This window comes from Drosophila arizonae, chromosome X (assembly GCF_054131065.1).
Source record: "Drosophila arizonae isolate 15081-1271.41 chromosome X, UAZ_ARI_1.0, whole genome shotgun sequence".
NCBI lineage: Eukaryota > Metazoa > Arthropoda > Insecta > Diptera > Drosophilidae > Drosophila > Drosophila arizonae.
In genome coordinates, this window is record NC_142927.1 from 28,572,792 (window position 1) to 28,595,088 (window position 22,297).

The 22,297-nt window shown below is 42.4% G+C and overlaps 1 protein-coding gene across 1 annotated transcript in view; it reads right to left on the bottom strand.

Annotated features, from left to right (window-relative positions):
* LOC108619090 (uncharacterized) overlaps positions 1-22,297 on the bottom strand; it is a 144,484-nt gene that overhangs the window by 13,766 nt on the left and 108,421 nt on the right. The window lies entirely within an intron of this gene.

The following is a 22,297-nucleotide window of genomic DNA, read 5'->3' on the forward strand; positions in this document are numbered from 1 at the left end:
CGCAGCTAGATAGACACTTGCGCAAGAAAATGGCCGCCGACTGCGTGGGCAGCCAGCAAAAAGAAAGAAAAAATATCGACAGACAAATATTTGCCATTTTCAAGGCATCCCAAACATGTGTGTGTGTGTGTGTGTGTGTGTGTGTGTGTATGTGTGGAGCAAACAGTAGCTGCCGCTGACAGACTTACTCATACTTACTGCCCCATATATACACACACACGCACACACACACAACTCGCTCTTACAAAATTGAGTTTGTGTAACTTTTATGTGCAGCCCAACGCGTTTAGCTATACCCTGCACCCTCTGCCAAATGGGGCGTATATGTGCCTTGGCCCCTGGCTGAACTCTTAGGAACCCTACAGACGAACGCATATCCCCTATTAGCACTAATGCTGTTATTTCTGGACTTCATAATGCGCCAAAGTTTGGCATCTCGCCGAAAGGCATTCAATTGATTGGGGCTAGAACTTAATTTGATTGCGCCTAGGTTATGTATGTATGTAAGTATTAGTGCGTAAGTGTGTGTGTGTACTCGAATGCCTCCTCGGAACTCGTATATACATTTTGATTAACATAAGCCAAGCTAAAGTTCTAGAACTCATTGCTGAGCTTGAGCTCGTAATTAATATCGAATAACTCCTTCCCAAGACTTCTTTCTATATATGAATATATACATAGATATATGCATGCTGATAAGGAATATTTGCTGGCATATCTCAAGGGAAATTCATACACATTCGAACTCTCTTTCAGTATATTTGAATAAAACATAACAAGAGCGCCCTAGTGAGTAGAGTCCTGAGAAGAGCTGATATGACATAATATCCATGGTCCATGGCTTATGAGTTTTATTATGGGAAATTTATGGTGAAACAAATTTCGTTTCAAAAGCTTTTCATTCTTCTTTTTGATTAAAATTCTTGGCAATTGAGGCAGAGTTGGCATAGACGTGTGTATTTAATAAGGAACAAAGTTCTAGTATTTCAAATGGGTTTATTTGCAAATATTTGGGCAAGGGCCAAGGCATCAATGTGAGGCATTCAAGCCTGTATTCATTCATTCATGAAATATTCACACAGAAATATGTAGTAAAACATTAACCTGTAGATTTTATGCTTGAAAAAAAAACGAAACTAATTGATCGATTTTTATCGATAGTAAAAAACTAATCGATAGGAAAATACAAATAATAATAAATTAATCATCAGCTTATATAGCGCATGAGGGAATTTATTTTGAAAAGGTTCAGTCTCCAGTGTTTGTGGACAGTGAAATACACGGACGGACAGTCGGGCGGAGACGGTTATATCGACTCAGCTCTTTGCCACAATCAAAAGGTACATGCACATACGTTATGGGTTCTGCCACGCCTCCGTCTGCTTGTTACTTATATTTTCCCAGACTGCCGGACGGCGTCTCCCCTTGCCGTCTTGCTCAATGATATATATTCTTAAGGGTTTCCGCCACGCCTCCTTCTGTCTGCTGCAGACGTTGACACAAAACCGTTTTGCCCTTAAATCCCGTATTCAATGAGCTCAAGCACTACTCAACAGGTTGCTGTCCATGAGAGAGCGCCACAAAAACATTGCAACTGCCATAAGCAAACAACCCAACAGCCGGAGCTGGCATCACGCATACGCCCAGTCTGCTGCTCGAACTAAACTGGGCTCAGCCCAGCTGAGCTGTGGCAGTTCAGCCCGTTCTGCTCACTTGATGACACGATTTGCGCTGGGCTCTGTGGGCAGCTGCGTTGCCCTTGACTAAGAGGCCATCTCGGTACATGTGTAAAGAGTTAGCTTGACTTGTTTCTTGTTGGCTGGCCAACAGCCCCGACACACACACACACACTCACACACAGTTGACCACAGGCTGCTTTACATATTTCGTTCGGTTTGCTTGGGCAATGCGCGCACGCAGATTACGTATACGCAGAGATTGCACTTAATTATGGTTAAGTGCAGCTGCCGCGACTCTATTCCTCTGCACGCCTTTTGCAAGAGCGGAAAACTTCGCTTGCAAATAAATATTAATCATACGCCGCGCGAGCCGTGGAGGTGGCAAAAACAGACAATTTGCATAACAAGCCCAGTTAGCCGACAGTCAATCAGCCAGTCAGTCAGTCAGTCAGTTTGTCAGTCTGTCAATTAGTTATTCAGCTGAACGCAGCCATCGAAGCAGTTGTGAGTTCGTCAGCCGAGTTGACAGTAGTTTATTCATAACTTCGACCGACTTCGAATTGCAATTGGTTGGCGTGATTAATGAGCTTCATTAAACACGGCTGCAGAATGCCCACAGAAGAAACGCGGACCGAAATGCTAATGACTTGCGCATTTACTTAAATTATACAAATTATATTTCATTGTTTGGCAGCTCGACGCTGCCCACACACACACTGAAAGCGACAACGACAGCGAGTGCGAAACTCAAAGCAAATCCAAGCCGTTGCGAGTGCTCGACTAGCAGACACCCTAAGTGCAGCTGGCCAAAACCTGGACTAGACCGTTTACTAAAGAAAAACTTGGATTGAAAGGAAAGAAATAATGGAGCAGAGCAAGACAATGTTGCTAAACACTGCAGGGTATGCAGAAACAGTAAACGCCAAGTGGACGTGCTTTGGACAAGTTGAAAAGCAATGGCTAATTGAAATGACAGCGCAAAGTGGTCACAAAGTTGGCATCGAATTGGCTTTTGGCCTGGCTTAAAGAGTCTAAACAAAGTTGTCTGCATTTGTCTTTTCGGGCAGGGAGGGAGCGCGTGATAGGATGTGGCAGGATAGAGAGAGAGAGAGAGAGGACTTTTTAGAGCTGGACTAAATTTGGACACAGCCTTGGCCACTGGAATGCCAACGGCAATTGCAATTCTCGGCTTTGTCCCAGGCGAAAGTCACCTGCTGCGCTTTATGCAACACGCGGTCTAATGAGGCCACAAGGCAGCCAACCAGCCATCGAGTCAGCCGCCCAGTCAGTCAGTCAGTCAGCTACACGCCAGTGGCCAGGTTGCTGCCTGCTTTGGCAGCTTTAGCCAGCTTGCGGCACGAGTTTCAAAGTAATTTCGTGTGCCTGAAATTGAGAAGTACGCAGAACGCTGCACGCAGCACACCGCATGAAGCACGAAAAACCGAGCACGGATCGGGCAGCGGGCAGCGGGGAGCAGGGAGCGGGGAGCGCACATGCACTTTAACCGGCGCATAAGCTCTCAAGCAACTTAGCCAAGTTTGTAAAGGGCGACACATACTTGTAGTGGGCGTAAGAGCAGCTAACTCTGCTAGCCTGGTTAACTGGATCTCATTACGTGCGGCTCCTGCCACGCTCAGGCCGTTACACGTGTGTATAATAAGTGTGGAGATTGCTTTCTATTTGCAATTTTGATGACGTTGCCAGAGCAGCGCGTGCCTCTGCCATAAACTAATTATTATAATGTAAATCACACACGCAACCCAAGATGATGAAGATGGCGAACTTGATTTCGGTTTTGGTTTGGGTTTGGGTTTGGGTTTGGGTTTGGGTTTGTGTTTGGGTCTGGGTCTGGCTCTGCATTTGATGGGGCCGCCCAGGAAGCTGTGCGCTCGCGGCAATAGAAACTTCATAAAATACCAACTGGCTTATCCACTCACATAATTATAAACACACATGTGCGTGTGCATGTGTATGAGTGTGCGTGTGCGTGTGCGTGTGTGGGTGGCTCCAATCTGGGTTGATATGAAAAGTGAAATACCAGCACCCCCGCATACTCGCGGCATGTCTCTGCTGTGATACGCACTCACTCAAGTGCTTTAATTACCTGAATTTCATTAATACTTATTATGACAAGTGGTTTTAGTGGCACCCCTTTAGCATAATATAATACTTTGCTTAATTTATTTATCTTATATCTAAACTAAACTGTGAGCAGCTTCGCTTAAATCGGCTATCGACCCAAAATTTACTTCAACTGATTTGAAGCTTGTTTCAGGCGAACTTTGACTACTTGAGCCAGGTCACTGAGTACGGCAGTTGAATTGAATATATCGATGACATTTTCATCGACATAAATATGGAATAATTGAATAGGATAAATGAAAATGCATATATGCTTGTATACAGCAATGTTGCGTTGCAATAATACTGCGAAAGGATATTGTTTCAGAGTTCCCCAATTGTGTTTAATTTAGCCCTGATTTTCTTCCACTCTAGCAGCTGTCTGAGTGTGTTTGCTGCTTGTGTGTGTGAGAGAGAGAGAGAGAGAGAGAGAGAGAGACAAAGCCATTGTTAAATGTTGTCCATAGCTAGGTAAGCCATTCAAACAGGCTCGTTTTGATTGCCACTGATTCTCCAAGAGAAGGGAATAGAAACTGTCATTTAGGAAAAGCCAATTGTATGAAATGGAATGTGATTAAATTGATGCAAGGCCGATATATCTGGCATTAGTTTGGAATTATGCTCCTATTATCCTTGGCTGTGCCCAGCGCAGTGTGCGCATTTACATTCAGCTCTTCGAAATTCGGGGAAAACAAAGCCAAAATATTTGATATGCATTACATGTGTAAACACGTATTAAAGTGCATAAACAAACACAGTAAACATATTAGTCACAGGCTGGAGACACCGCAAGGGAAAGCCGAATCCAGAACATGCACACAACGCACACACACACACAGCATGAGCATATTTACATATGCTCGCATGTGTGTGCATGCGTGGCTGTGGCTGTGGCACACATGTGTTGCAATGTGCATTTAGTTTGCGGGCCATCATCATTATCGCCGCCACCATCATCATCATCATCATCATCATTATTGCCGTAAGCATGTGCAGTGGGAAAGTACAGCTGAAACTGTGTCAGCCAGAACGAATCGAATGAAGATGCAGCCACCCAATCCAGGGGCTAATAATAAATGGCATCAAAATTAGGCAGTCAGGCCCGGCCCGGCCCGGCTCAGACGAGTCAATTAGAAATTGGCGAGCTGCGCAGAATCACTGCCAGGTGATAAACTTGTTCCGTTAAATGTTTGATTTGATTGCACAAACTGCAATCGAGGGGCGCAACGAGAAGAAAAGGAATTTTCAAATGCGCGATTTCAAATCTAAATTTTCACACCTTTTGTTGGCCAACTGGAAATAGGCCAAATGGGCAAATATTTATTTGATCTGCCTTGTGCATAGAAAGATGTTGCGGCTTTAAGTGCTACACAGTTTATGGATGTGGAGCTTGTTGATCGTATAAGATTAACATTATTATTCTTGTTTGAAGTGGGTGTAGAGTTGAAGAAAGTAAAATCTGAGATCGTTTGCCTATGCCGTAACAGAGCTGCAACAGCATCGATAGTTGCTACAATCGATGGTTTCTTCCTTTGCGATCTACTAAACTGAAATATAATTTACTTAAAATATTAAGGTAAAACTAAATAAATGAACTTTTTATTGCAAATACATGAAATAAAATGCTGAACAATGAGTTAAGCCCAAATAAGTTCATTATTTAAAGCCTCTTTCAGATTTATGGCTTTAAGAATTTCTACGCTCCGCTAAAATCGCGCCTGCCGCGCTCAACATTATTTCCAATTCAGCGGAGCTTGTATGCCCTATGAGTGGGGCACTAAATTAGCTTTTATGAATATTTAAGGAATTTCGACAATAAGGCATTTACCATGAAAAATATATCAAACTTCATTCGTCAGAGCTTTCATCTTTGCCCCCTTTGCATCTCTGCGAATCGCTTTCAGAGGCAATATCGAACGTACGGTGTTCTGATGGACACATGCCACATGCCACATGCCGCAATTGGCAATATTTTGAAAAAGTTGCATGCAATCAGAAAGAGATTGAGGCGTTCTACTCTACTCTACTTTACTTTGCCTTCTCTCTGATTGTTGGTTTGCTTCTCGTCGTAGAATGTGTCGTTCGCACTTTTGCCATAATTGTCCTTAATTTCGCTTGCTTGACTCTTAGTCGTTGCGGCTGCTTCATGCATAAACTATGAGGCCAAAGTGGCTGACAAGAGACAATGTGACCAAAGTTGACCTTGGTAAGCATTCGCACACTCACACTCACACACGCACACGCAGATGCAGAGGGAGACACGCAAACACACCTTTGCAGATGCAGGCACACAGACGACCAACTTTCTTCGGTGAATGGGGTTTAATTAGCAATAATTAACAATGGGCGGACTTATTTTTTTGTTTGTTGCTTTTAGTCTTTTCTTTTTATTTTTGGTATCGAGTGAAGAGCTGCGGCGCACTAGTTTGCATCCATATTGAGAGCTAGTCGTACTGGCATGGCCACGTACCGTTAGCAACGTGCAACGTGCAACTTGCAACTTGCAACTTGCAACGTGCAGCGTGCCACTTGCAGTGTGTCCCACATGAATTATTTAGCTGCGCTCTGATTGGATACCTTGGGCATGTGAAAATGCTGGAATCGAATTAAACTGTTCGCCTCGTCGCATGCCACGGCTAGGCAACTGCAGCAGCTGACCCTCCCAGACCCACTCCGTCCCACCCCCAGTCCATCCCCAGTCAGCCAGCAACGTCGATGCGGCTGGGAAAGAGCCGAGAGCAGCTGAGAACAGAGACCCTTGTCAGGCGCAGTGCAAGTCAATTGCTTTGCCAACTTGACGCAGAGCCAGTGCGTCCACTTATAGCTGGATAGACACTTGCCAGTGCTTCTGTGTGCTGTGCAATTGCCACAGCCGCAGCCACTGCAACTGCAACTGCCACAGCTACTGCAGCAGCAGCTGCAGCTGCAGAGCATGCAAAGCACTGATACATGCACAGGCTGTGGGCTTCTACCTATTTTAAGGAATTTTCTTGACGCTTTTTAAAAGGAAACTCGTCTCGAGCAAAAGGGAAAGAGACAGACAGAGAGTGAGAGAGTGAGAGAGATGTTGCCCGGCTGCCGATAGAGAGGAGTCAAGCGATGCTAGATGAATGTGAATGCGAATGTGAATGTGAATGTGGGCCCTTAAATGCCACATGCCTTTGACTATTTATAGGCGGGCGCTGAGCTGCAAACAATGCGGCGACGTCAAGTGGCCTGACTGGCGCTGCGGCCCCCATTACCCACTTGCCCCACTGCATCCACATTTGGATACCCAACAGCAGCAGCAGCACCACCACCACCAGCAATCTCGACTGTAAAACTTGAGCTTACGGCTTTGGTGTGCTGTTGCTCTTGTTGGTTTTTGGTCACTAGCCATAGCCGGGCTAAGGTGAAGTGCCAACGCCAGCGACAGGATGAGCGCTACAGGACTTGAAAAGGCTGCTGCCAGCTGCCACTGCTGCCACTGCTGCCACTGCTGCTGCTGTTATTCATGAGTCCTCTGGCTTTGAGCGCCCTTTAAATTAAATTTACCGAGTGCAGCTAGCCGGGGTTGAGCTCTGCATATATCGAGACCAAGGCATGAAAATGCACACCTTCGTCCACAATTCAACTAAGCCCGCATAAGTCTGAGTTCAGCTCGAGTGAATGTGGATCCTGACCAAATTTAATTAGAAACAATAAGTTATTTACGCCTCTTTTGGAACATTCAAATCTATTCAGGGTCTAATAAGACACGCTTAAAGGTCAACAATAATCCAACTGCCATGCATCAGAGTGACTCTAGTTTTGTCAATATATAAATAAAATTAATATTTAAATAAATAAATCAAATAGAATAATCTTATCTAATTTGCTTACAGAGCTACGCAGCTTTCACTTGTTATATTCCAAGCCCATTGAAAGTCGGAAATCGGGGTATAATAATTTTTATAACAATATATGTAACAGCTAATAGACGAATATATGATACATATAGCTGCGTCAATATAGTCATGTCTTCCCATCCGTCCTTCCATTTACCTTTAGAGACTTCCAATTTTAAATATTTGTATATATCTGTTTACCATACCGATTCAATCATTTATAAGTCAACCCATTTTCTTATCGTCCCATTTGTTTATGATCCATAAAAGTTGATGTTTTGATTTCTGAATTTAAGCTAGATTCTCATACCCCAAAGGATGAAAACATCTAATAAATATATATAAAAATATTTGTTTTGCCTCATAATTTGCTATCCTGCTTCATCTCTTCTCTTCTTGAACTGTGTAAAATATTATTGCAAATATTATAAACTTATGCGCCTACACATATATGAAAATCATTATCATTTCCTGGAAAATTTGATAAAAACAAGCCCATAGCAATCAGAATAATTATTAGTACTATAATTAGCAAGGAAAAGTATTACGTTTGTATTATCGGAGGGTAACTCTTAGCAGACCCGACAAAAGTACTCTCACTTGTTTTTGTGTTTGCCAACTTTCTTTATATTGGGTTATTTTTCGTGTTTCCGTTTACAAAGTATCTTTCTGAGTAGAAAACTTTCTTTGAGCTTGTAGTATACTGTGTTGATTTGGAATCATTTGCGGAGTATCTTTGAGTCTTGGCGCATTTTTGGCCAAAAGCCTTGCGAAACATGAGCAGTCGAGTTTCTCCCCTTCTTTTTGTCATTTGTTAGATGTTTGTATTTATTGTGAGTTTTCCGTTGGACTGCGCGCTCTTATCAAATGGAGCCGTCGCCCCGCTCGTGCCCCCCCCCCCCCCCCCTGACCGCCTCTGCCCATAGCCGGGCTGTGTTAGTTTGCCAGACGGCCTGCATTTGCCCTTTGATTGTTTGCCAACGCGTTTTTTATTTGTTTATGATATTTATACATACGAAATACAAACGCAGATATAAGCTATGCAAGTATGTGTGTGAGTGTGTGCACGCGTGTGTGTGTGTGTGACACGGTTTCACTTTCATTGGCGCTTATCAGAGATGACTTTTTTTCTGCCGCAGCTCTTTAGCTGCGTTTGTTGTCGCCGCCGTCGCCGATGCCGCGCGTAAGCGCAGTGGCCCAATAAACGACTTTGTATAGGCTGTTGGACTTAGAGAGCGAGCAGCATGCTAAGCTGCATTCACAGTGGACTTGCAGTCGCATATCAGCAGGAGCTGGCCACGGACATGGCCACATGGCCACATGGCGGACATCAAGCGTCGCTTTCATGCTCAAATTTTCGGTAATTGCAATTTACATAAATTTTGTTGTCAGCTGTCGGCAGCCGGCAATTTGCGCACATTTATAAACATTTTGTTGCTGTTGCTGTTGTTGCTGTTATTGTTGCTGCTCATTCGGTTATTACGCTTAAAGACAAAACAAAAAGCAAAGCGACGCTATAATTATGGCCAACAACATAATTTATGAGTCTGCCTGCCTGATGAGCCTGACTGGCTGCCAGCCTACCAGCCTCGACTGGCTGACTGGTTGACTGGCCAGCAGCACAATTGCCAAGGATGGCTGGCTGTGACTTCAATAAAATAATAAGCAATAATAATAATTGATCATAAGCGAGTCGATCAAAACTATTCGAAAAATGCAACGGCTAAATGACTACCAAAGGCAGCTGGTAAAAGCCAAGTGCAGTTGCCAAGAATGCGCGCAAGTTCAAAGTGAAAGTCAACAGCCGCAGCAGCAGCAACAACAAAAACATGGGGACAGGTGGTCCCAGAGCCAACAATCGAGTGGACATTAAAAGCAAAAGTTGCCTCCAAGAGCTGCAAACTGCAAGAATTCAAAGCCAAGAGCAACTTGAGCGCGTCAAGCGTCAGCTGATCTTCAAGATCTTCAAGCTCATCTCAAAGCAACTGAAGTTGTAAAATGAAAAAATCCTCATAAAATAATCTTACTTCAACTTTGATACAATTTCTGAAGAACTGTAATTAGTATAAAGACTTGAAACGCTTTAATTACTCAAAAGCTTTAGCTGACCAAATTTAGTTAGCTAACACCTAAGAGTCATATACATAAATTTAGCTAAAGATCATGTTTAGACAACTTCGAACATTTTAGAAAAAGTTGTCTATACATAGTATAATCTGTAGTATAGTAATGTTTTACTTTTTTGTTTTCTTCACTTTTCCAAAATTAACTTATTTAACTGCTTGACTATGAGATCCGCTGTGCTTTCAAATGAATTACAAATTAAAGTTCTATCAAATATGCACTAATCTAAATTTAATCTTATCTGGAGACTCTAGTTCTAAAGAAGATATAATTTTTTCAACTAATTCGATTAGGGTTTTAATCGATAATGCATAAAACTGGAGTAGTTATCGATTTCTGGGAACAAACTTGATTTGCGCGTGCAATATGCGATCCTAAGGCAATAAATTTCAAGTCTTTAGCTCTTAAGGATTCTCAGATCAACGTGATCCCACATTTGGACGAGCAGGAGGACATGGTTAAATCGAATCAGTTCGCCGCCCTGAACAAGATTATACATACTTCATGGGCCACGCCTCCGTCTGCCTGTTACATACATTTAAGAAAACCATTATACTCTGATCTCGCATTTTATAAACAAAAATAAAATCAAAGTTCCCTTTGACTGCATTAGCTCACAAATTGAAATTGAATTAAGACTCGGCGAGGCTTGTCAAGTGCTCGATTGCTATTGGAGTCTTACAATCGTTTTCGATTTCATGTCGTGCCGAGTCAACGGAAGCAGCTTTGATCTACCACGAGCAGTGCGTCTGCGTCTGCGTTTGCGTCTGTAGCTGTGGCTGTGTGTGAAGGTGAGTGCCATTTCCCGTTATTACGTGCACCGATTGCAGCTCAATATCAAAGACAAAATGCAACCAAATGTCAAAACTCTGCGGTTGACAGCATTCACCCCCGCCCAGCCACAGCCACTGCTGTCTCCCCCGCCTTTGGGAGTGCGTGCTCGTGCGTCGTCTGGTTGACTTTGAGGAAGTTGCCATCCATGCGGCAGACACGCCGTATGCGCCCAGCCCCGCCCGTTGCTCCGGCAGCTTCAGCTTCAGCTGTAGCTTCGCTCTAGGACCGAGCCGAGCCAATGCCCTCAGCGGCGAAATGGAAATGCAACTGCAACGCAGCTTTGGCTTCATCTGTTGGCTTTGTTTACGCATTTTGTTTTTGTTTCTTGCCCCACACCCGTCCCCTCTCCATCTGTTTGTTATTGTCCACTGCACTGCACACTCCCGCTAACCAACACCAACATATTGTTGTTCAGCCTCCACGTTCATCTTGTGCATTTTATCTCTGGAAAGTGCATACACACACACGCTAACTTAGCCACCCACCATTGACGAGGCTTCCCCACTGGCGTGCCCAACCCTCAGCGCTGTCCCCAACTTTAGCCCCCGGTTCAAACTCCAAAAACATCCACAGCTCCATTGCTGTGTTTAATATTAAATTTCGTTCATGTTTGAATTGTTGTTGTTGTTGTTGTTGTTGTTGTTGATGTTGCCGCCGTTGTTAATGTTAATGCTGATGTTGATGTTGGTATTTCTTATTGTTGTCTTCTTTCATGTCTTACACGCATTTCCATTCCATATGCATTTTTCTTCGTCTTCGTTTTCGATTTGCATGTCAATTTTCGTGCGTTTATTTTGCTGTTGTTGTTGTTGTTGTTGCTGGTTTCGGTTTGGGATGGTTTTCTAACATTAATATTATTATTATTGTTGTTGCTGTTGTTGTTATTGCTATGCCTTGTTGGCCATCTGTTCAAGCTGACGTCCCAAGCGGAAGTTTCACTGTATTCTCAACGCATTTCTAGCAAAGAAAACTTCATATACCCAAATGAAAGAATGGGTGGGACTGCTCGACTTGGTGATACCCTGACTTGGCAGCTATTCTACAATTCCTTTATTTACTTAGCATTTACTTATGCCCACATAAGCACGAGCTTTGCTGACTTAGCAATTTGGGTTGCGCTTTAATGGACTTTACTATGGGAATTGAATTGTTCAATTACCCTTCTTCTAGGCGGATTTACTTAATTAACTTCATATGTGTGTCTTTCTTAAGACTTTAGTCAATGATTTGGGAAATGCGTCTTTTACGAATTTGTGGGGAAAGGGAGAAAGGTCTGAGACCCATATAGTATATTTCAGTTGTCCAGCTGTCATACGCTCTAAGAAACAATTTAAGTAATCGATTCTTATCGATAAAAATGGCTTCAGTTATCGACAAACATATGGTAAACTAATACTGCGTATGGTGTGCAGGTCGATTATATTTTATAATATTATATTCTGTAGTAGATCAGCTCAGCCCACATAGCTTTATCTATTCCACCACGCCTACTTTTGCCTATTACGTACACTAGCACAAAACCAAGTCAACTCTATCTGTGCGTACTTTAGCCCGAATGCATTTCATTCAAAGTATGACTTGGCATCAATGCAACAATATAGCAATATAGCAATATAGCACATATGCTAGTGCAGTCCTTGATCACATCATCGCTTCAGTTGAGAATCGATCTGATTATATTGTAAGCACATATATATGTTGTGTGTGTATATATATATTTATGATCGGCAGCAGCCTCGCTCACTTAATTGGTAGTCATGATCACATTTGTCTCACATTTCCGCCAAGCTAAGCAAATGATGACTGAACCGACCGAGTGGCGGACTCAACTAACACTTAATTGAATATATAGTTGATTCGAGCTGGATGTGGCTGGCGGCGGGGCGGGGTCCCGAGCGTTGGGGGCTGTCGCTCGCTAAATGAATGCCATTAATAGGTTTTTGGCAACAGGTTAAGCGACTCGCGAGCAACTCGAGGCAAGGCAAATGCTAAATGTCACACGGCAAAAGGTAATCGTAACAAGCAACAATAAGGCACACACACACACACACACACATTCCAGGCGCAGGCCTAGCAACGACTCTGCGATGCTCTGCAGATAAAAGAATATACATATAGGGGACTGAGCTGACGCCCTATTGTGTCTATGGAGAGTCCACTGTATGGCTCCAGCTGACTTGGCTCGAGCTATATGAATAATGAATGAATAATGAACAGTGTCTTTCAGCTGTCTGCCTCGTCTTAGAGTTAGGGTATTATAATATTATAACAATAAGAACGACGCCAACAACACAGCCAAAACAAAAAGCAACTTCAATCCAATAATAAATATAGTCAGTTAAGCAAACTCGTTTAGTTGTCGGCTATTTAAAGCTGTCGAGTAATGCCAAAATACACAAACAACACAGCACACACAAACACACACATACACAGAGAGACATACTTATGTACATATGAAAAGTATTTTGCTAATATTCATTAATGGATTTGCGACACATCTTGCGATAGTTTGGCTGCTGCGCAGAAGCTGTCATAACGACTAACGACAAGCCGAGATGTTGGTGTTGGTGTGATATATGTGTGTGGAAAATGTTAATATTCCGATGTGGGCACGGGCTGGCTCATGATTGATTCTTTGGCGCTGCGCTGGGTCAATGCGACATGTGGCGGCACATTGCAACACTCGCCGGCTGCCGTCCACAGGCGACAAACTTGACCTTAATTTGGCAACGCCATTGGCGCCATTGCGTGCGGCCAGCTAGCCGAGAGGCCTGGTCAACATAAGTGGGCCACTTAACCTTTCTGGTCAGCGGTGTGAGTGTAGATGGATGTATGTGCATGTGCCACCCAGCGGCCTGTCAACTGCCAGTGCAATTGCTGCCACCTGCGAGCTGAAGTCAATTGCCTCCAACTTCAGATCCACCTCCAGCGCCTCCTCCACACTCGACGTGCGCTCAGCATGTGGCCAACAGGCAAATGCAATAAATGTGTACAACAACAACAGCAGAGGCAACACGAACAGCAACAGCTATGTAAACAAACCGAATGTGTAACACACAACCTTGAAGCTGTAAAGAGCCTCCAGTCGAATGCATTGCGCAACTTGGCCAACTGGCAAATGGCCCAGACAGCAGCGCGACCAAGTTGTGCGTGGCTGTGGGCGGCTCTCTGCACTAATTTGTTCAAGAATTCAATTTCGCTGGCATTAACTATGAGTTGCGATAAAAACAAAAACAGGCGACGAGGCGCCACAAATCTTGATAAAGCACATATAAACGTACGAAAGTATTTAAGCATTTAAGCACACGCATGAAATGCGTGAGTAAATCGATTGTTAAGCTGCGATGTGCTGGCGCTGGGGATTATCTTCAAGGTGCATCTGTACCTGTTGCTCTGTTGCTCTGTTGCTCTGGCCCCAGCCGTTTGTTTGACTGTCCGTTTGTCTCTCGGCGACAATGCAAACAGAAAACGAATGGTAACTGCTAACTGCACTTGCATACCTCGCATTCGTAAACAACACTCTCGACAACAACAACAACAACAGCGACAACATATGCCCGCTTACTTTTGATCAACATCAACATTAGCTAGTTGCTGACTGCAGACAGAGTCGGAGGGATCAGCATTTCACCAAACATGTCAAATGAACAATGCAAACCGAGACAAGTGCCAGTGCCGATGCGAGCTGCAGTTGCAGATACCCTGTAAACGACAGAGCAGACGAAGGCCCAGAGGTAAATCCCATTGAAATGAGAAAATGAGAGTCAGCTTTGTAGTAATATATGAATATTGCAGTTTAAGATCAGATAGATAGCAGTCCCATAGTTCCAGACCCAAATCACTTCGCAGATAATAACTCAATGGACTTCATCAAGAAGCAAGCCATCTTTAAACACATTAGTATTTCTAATAATCAGTTATCTATATGTAAATACCGGCACACTAGACTACTAAACAGAGTGCGGTAGGCATAGGCATAAAATTTATTAATCGATTATTGAATCGCATGATTAATTTCAGCTAAGTAAAATAATCGATAGCTAATAAATAAGCCGATTTTTTTAAATTAGTTTATTTGTAAACAAATCATTGAAATGCTCAACAAGTATTTTTAAATATTTTTTATCAAGTCTACGATATTTTTTATCAACTGCGAAAGATGCGAGTCGGACCACCTGCAAGGCAAATTAATCGATTATGGTGTTTCATCAGATAGACAGTAGGTTGCAATAAGAGTTAGCCGTGTCAACTTAGAGCATGATTTGAGCATACCCCTCCTCAGTGTCATGCAGCGTATCAGCAAATACTTGCAACGAATCGCCTATCTATTATTCATTAATAGACAACAAACGAGCGGGTGAACGAGCAGGTGGCTGAGAAAGTGCGTGAGACTCGATTGCACAAATCGAACAAATCGTTGAAAAATTGCACCTGAGCTTCGATTCGAATGCAAACAGACAGGCACGAAATTGAAATCTAGGCAAATAGCTGCAGAAGACTACGAATAGAATTGCATAATTTGGGTGTCGGCTTTTAATTAACAGACAAACGTCGTGCGACAACTAAGTAGAGCAACTGTCACAAGTCTGCGCGACGGACAGATACCCTGTGAAACTACAGCAAATGATTTTGTATGAAGTTGAATTGATTTGTCATACATACATCATATAATGCATATCAATATAATATAGATAACTTGCTAAACATATACATATACATTTATGTGGTCTGTCTTTATATAGTGAGACAACAATTGACAGCTTCAACTATAAACAATTATTAATTGTTAATCTAATCAAGCTTGCGGTAAATAATTTATATTAATGTGTTACAATTTGACCCACATTGCATCAATGCAGCTCTCGACCTTCATTAGCTATATATTACAGGGTATCTATCAGGCATACAGCTGTTGTCTATATGGGTATTTAGCTTGGAAGCTGTCAGCGCAAATTGAATTTGTAAGCGCAGCAATTACAACAACATTCAGGCCAGACTCCGGCCAGACTGGGGGCTTGGCGCTAGGCCGCTGTTATCGAGAAACCCAACAGGTTTCCATGCTGAATTAGCATATTTTCATTTTCTATGCTGCAATGGATGGATGCGCTAAATGCCTGGACAAACCGTTCGTTCACAGCTGGCCACGGCGCGAGCCAATTGGATGGCTTAAGCCATCGATTATGCAATCCATTTCGGGTAGCTTAGTGCAAATGATATGGGCACTTGAGCAACTGGCCAACTCCGAGTGGCTGATTGGCTTAGCTCATTCATAATTCATGGCTGGGCACCCACGCGATCTCTGATTTTCTTCGATCTTCGACAGCTTCATTAGTTGCCGCGGCGGCGTTAATGAAAATGCAAATGCGACATTTTCCACATCGTTAAAATCGATGTCTGATTCGGTTTCTCTGCACACGCCGCACAGGAATGCTTCAATGATTAAATGTGTTGCCACACACACACACAAGCACACACATTTGAATTTAAACAAAGTTCGTGCTAAGCTCTGGGCATGCCCACAAATTAACATAAGATCCAGTGACAGCTGTGCGGACATTTCATATCCGACCGTATGCGGCATTTTATTCAAATACGCAAAATATCAACGGTTTGCATCGAGTTTGGGCATTGTTCGGGCAGGCGGATTCAGTATCGCAATACCTTCGGCAATTACACAAATATTTTCACAATTTCTTCTTAGATATTCGATAACCGCAATCGCTTGTTTTGCTCATTCCTGAAGTGAAATGAGTATATTGGTTTCGATCTCAGTCTACACAAGTTTCCCTTTGTCCGTCCGTTTCAAGCACAAACGAAATATACTTGAGATTTGCACTATGTACCCTCTTCTAAGTGTGAATGTTAGGAATCTACTATCAGAATGATATGAATAGATCTACAATATATATTGTAATATATTTGAAAATAAGATAAATGTGTTGCAGTTGAGCTGCTCTACCGACTTTAAAATATTTTGAACTTTTGTTTGACATATCGACTTGACCTATATGTCCACGTCTACTGGGGGAAGAGTAGCCTTACTGCAGATTGCTTTCTGACTGTTCACCTAAATAGACTCATTCGTTTTTGTACAGTGAATGAGTATTGTGTAGTCGGTAACGCCCGGCTGCACCGCCTTTACTTGTTTTGAATGTCATCTGTGCCCGAGTCGACTTTAGATATTCGATAACTGCAATCAGTTTCGTACAATTGTTTGACATGCATTAGCCGAAACGAAGCCGCCAAATCTCGTTAATAAATCATTCAAGTAGATCGTGAATGCTCCATGTACATACAATTATATATAGGAATGATGAAATCGCTTTGCAGTTTCTACATACAGTTCATCAGCAGGTAATTAAAAACCTGACCATGATATTATCTGCAAATATAAGTCGCGTCTTTAAGTCCATTAGCTGCTTGACCGTATCAATAATAGCCAAGAGAACGTTGGACATTTAAAAAGCTTTGAGCACTTAAGGCCGACAGTTTACTGACAATTCCTTCAAGTGCCATCGATACAACTTGTTGGCGCTTGTCGTACTCTCCTAATGGCGTGGCTGGGCTAGGCTGGACTGGACTGGGCGTTTTCCCAGTGACATTATGTAGGCTTCGATCACGATCAAGTTTGATCCATCTTGTTTATTTTTAGGAGATTGTTATGTATACGCCCAGTTGGCTAACTGATTTTGTGCTCTTGGCCTGCCCTTGGCAGCTGATGGATGTTACATGAAATCTCATTCTAATTACAAGCCAATATTTTAGCAATTTGGCCCAAACGAACGCCCACCACCAGCAGCAGCAGCAGCAGCAACCGCAACACCAACAACAACAACATCAACTTTGGATGTCGCATTGTAAAATGCAAAATAATTCAATATTAGACTTAATAGAGCTTTATGCCCTGCTGGGAGGGGGGGCCCACTGCCACGGAGTGTTGTAATTTTAGAAATTATTTAAAATCCCTCAGACGCAGCAGATTATTCGTCTCGCAGGACAAAGCGAGGCGGTGCGGGGAAGGTCGGGGGCAAGAGCAGCAACAAAACACGTAAAAACGCAAAGAATTTTATTATTATTAAATAGGGCCGAAAAAGGGGCCGCAAGAGAATCCTTTAAGCTGCTCAGCTGTGAGCTGCCAGCTTCTGGGTCCTTACGAAAGGTAAATTTAGCTACGACACGGGACTGAGTGAAAGCATTTACCCACTCATTCAGCTGAGCGGCAGGGGAATGGGCGAGAGAACGGGCATGGGCGTGGGCGTGGCCGTTGGGTAGGCATACGAAAATATAAAGTCCTAGCTGAAGGCGGTTAATCTTGCGAAATGAATTTACTGTGCTCTTGCTATACCCTGCAACGATTAAGAACGGGCCAATGCGGAGCGCAAGGGCCTCCCCAGTCTGATGAGACTTTAATCAGCTAGCCGTTTGAGCCAACAAGTTTGGGCAAATTAATTAGCCAAATCAGATTTAGTTTTGATTATCTTTGGCCTGCTCCAGTCAACGGATTGACTGTGGATTTGGAGCACTTGAGCTAGCTAGCTAGAAGCGAGTGCAGGGTATAATTACTTCGCCCACTCTAGACTAGGGCAATTTGACTTGCTGCCGCTGCTGCTGCTGCTGGCAGTTGGAAGTTGGAAATTAATTTGGTCGTACTCAAAATGCGCCTGTAATTTACAGCACATTCTTCGAGTGGAGCGACAAGCAAATAAAACATTGTGCCAAACGCGCCCACAAAATGTTTTGACAACCAAGCGACAAGCGACAAAACGGCTAAATGACGATAGGGAAACATTGAGGAATGGCATGAGTGTGTGTGTGTGTGTCTCTGTATATTCCAAGCTGAAAACCTAAAAGCCAAATAGACCATGACGACAAGCGTTGTTTCGGGGGCCGCATCGCAGTCAGCTGCTGTTGTTGTTGCTGTTGCTGTTGTAATGGAAACTTACATTTGGGTGTGTTCTCTTGCTCTGCTCCTCACTTATGAGACAATAATATATATATATATATATATATATATATATATATGTACATATATATACAGAAAAAAAGAAAATAGTAGACAAAACATAGCAACAACAACAAACAACTTTGTTACACTCAACTAAAATGTGCTCATGTGTGCTTACGCGCATGTACTTAGATTAACAGGCGGCGGAGCGGGGCGTGGCGTGGCGGGGCGGGCGGGGCGGAGCAATCGGTGGCCAGGTACGGACGGAACAGGGCGGACATGTGTGTCACACGGCAGTCAGAACGCAGTCTGCTTGCCGGAGACAAACGCGACATTCATTCGACTGCGATGGCATATCACATTTCAAATGCGCAAACATTTAAACGTGCCAAATGCCATGGGAGGCCTCCGGCCACAGAGACGGAGACGGAGACGAAGACGAAGACGGAGATGGAGATGGAGGCGCTGTCGGTTGTTGCTGCCGGAAAGTTGGAACAAGACATACCTGACGCAGGTGCGTGATGCACTTACTCGACAGCTGCGTTTATGTGTGACCTCTTCTGTGGGCTTTTGGTTTTTTGTTTTGTTTTGTTTTGTTTTTTGTTAGCTTTTCGTTTTTGTGGTGGCTGGGACTGTGGCTCCAACTGGAGGCTAAGAAAGCTTTGTATGCAACAAGTGGAAAACACGTTGTATGGGCTAATTAAGATACGGTAGTCATTCGCCACAGTTAGAATGCGCCGCTCGCAATCAATGGGGGTTCGGCCTGGGCTTTGTGCCGCACAATCGAATCGTTTCGTTTGAATGCACGCGACATTGACTCACCTGAAAAGAAATGGAGGAAGCACACGAATTTTGAGGTTAGCTTTAATGCAACATTATCGAGGCTATTTTGTTTCTGTGTGTGTGTGTGTATTTATATGTGTATGTGTATAGCACAAATAGAATAGCTTGATTGAGAGCAGAAATCCAACACTTTTGATTAAAGGCATCATTTAGTACGAGCTGAGAGAGAAAGTCTCGTTAATTATACCTAAATACATATAGACATGTGTATTTACAGTAACTTAGTTAACTCACTATATACATTTATATATATCATATTCATTTGCCAGTTTTGTCATCAGTCTTTTCCCTTCACAATTTGCCAAGTAGCCAACTATATAGAATGAATTATATATAAATATATGTGTACACTTTAACTACATATACATATATATTCAGATATTTATTTGGCTATTTCATTTCATCTTTAAGTATTCCACCTAAATTTAATTTCGACTGTACAATAACTTTACAGCTTCAAGTGACCCTCTTAGAAATGCGTATTAGTTGAGCCAATGAACCAAAAATAATACCAATTCTCACTACATGTCTAGCTGGTAATTTGCTATGAAATTTAGGTTTATACATTGCTAAATGTATAAATATATATAATTTATTTTTGTTATATAGATTAAATATACACACACTCATTTTATTTCAGCTTTGGACTTATGAAACTTTTGCCACTTTTTTTTTTTCAAATAACAAATTCACTAGATGTGCCTCTTGTTGTCCACTCACAATCATAACGACCCTGTTCGAATAGCTCATATAACCAGCTCGCTCTAACACAACAGCTATCATCGTCCCTTTCTCTCCCAAGGAGTGAGAATTGTAGCTCAATGTAAGCACGAAGCAAAGACGCAAACTCACTCGGATAACAATTTGACAATTGCTCCCAGCCTCGCACTAATACAGCTGCAACAGTGATTTAACAGAATTCGGAAATTTACAGAATGGTCCCCTACTGTTAACCTGGCAGTTTCTCGTCATATTAACTTAGCGCTACAAATATAGATGAACTCACATAATTACTGCTATTTAACAGTCAGAAGTTTTAGCCTAAAACTATAACGGAAATAAACTCGCGATTGCTCAGATCTCTCACGAATCAAAACGCATTGTTGTTGTATGGCATTGGCTATGCAGTTGCTGTTTCCGTTTCTATGCGGTTTTCTAATTATGAAGCTGCAGCGCGTCAGGTGGATGTGGGCGCAGGCGCCCACACGCTATAGAAAACACCAACAGCAGCAACAACAACAACAACAACAGCAGCAACGAAAATCAATGAAAAGCAACCAAAATGCCGACAAACGAAAGTGAAAATCGTTGTTGTTGTTGTTGTTGCTGCTGCTGCTGATCAAGTTGTTGTTGCTGTAGCTGGTTTCGCTTTTTAGTTAATAAGATAAATTTGCAGTCGCTGCCGGCTTAGGTTTTTGAGTTTTGAGGAGCTGCGTCAGCTGCGATGCGAGCGCCATTGTTTGTGTCTAAGGCGCTTAAAATATTTCACGCTTTTCCTTGCCCCGTGGGCGACATGCAAATTGAATGCGAGACAATGTATTAAACATGCACCAAACAACACACGAACAGTTGTTCGCCTGCTCTGCGAGGGCAGTTCGATTGGTAATAAAACTGCATAATACATATGCAAATTGCCATTTGAAACCAAGCTGGAATGCTGCTCAAAGCGGAAAGAGAGTTTTATAGCTGTATGTTAACTCAAACTGTTTCCAGCAATTAATGTGGTTAAGTCATTTCATTTAACTTGATTTACAGTTGTCTAACAAATTTCTATCATAAAATATTTATCTAAGGAGCCACAGATCCCTAATAAATTTATGTTGAGCGATATATGATATATCTTAATATATATATATACATATATTTCTATCAAATATCTATTCAGCTATTCAATATAAATGCTAGTCCAATTATTCATTTAATTAGGTATTCAATCATCCTTTAAATCCATTGTGAGTCTAGGCAGGTTCTAGACTGTAAAGTGCTTATTAAGTAGCTACTCTTCCTGTCTTTTATCCTCAATTTGTATCATATAATATCCTAAGCTGCTATTTCCGTTCGACTCGCACCGTTAGCTAACGGCTTCTTCGAACACTTGATTATAAATAAAACATGTTTACGTATCGAATGGAACTCTCTTAATATGTTAAGGCATAAGACATATGGCATGACATTTGCATGTTTCAACAGTTTCCGTTTATGTTTGCATATTTATGGCTCTCTTTTGAGCGCCCCTGTGAGAGATGGCGTCATAATAATAAACTGGCTCCGATGCACAAATACCCCAATGGCTATGCATATATGTCTATGCGTATAAATATACATACATATATATATATATATATATATATATGACTCTACCAAAGCTAAAGAAAGAAAATGGAAAACAAACAAACGTTGACAAATTGCAATATTAATTTTTTATTGATGTTGAGTTTCAGTTTCAGTTTCAGTTTCAGTTGCATTCGCGTTCGCGTTCGCGTTCGCATTTGCATTTCAAATCATTCATATTCAGCCAGGGCCCCATAAAACGTACATAAAAATCAATTATAAACTGCCCATAAGCTGTCATAAAAAACGATTTTAATACATGCTTTAAATAGTGTTTGCATGTTCAACTCCCACGACAGTAAAAAACACAAAAAAAAAAAATAACAACAACAACAAAAACGCCCCCGACTTTGACATTGAAGTTGCCACAAACAATCAAAGCAAACAAAAGCAAGAGTATATGCACACACACACACACACACAGACACACACATGCATACACACAGTCGCCGGGTGGCTTTGAATACCGTTTATCGACGGCTTCGACGACAGATTCGTGATGACAGATTGATATCAATGGAACCAAGCCTCGATTGCCTCAGTGTCAATGCCAG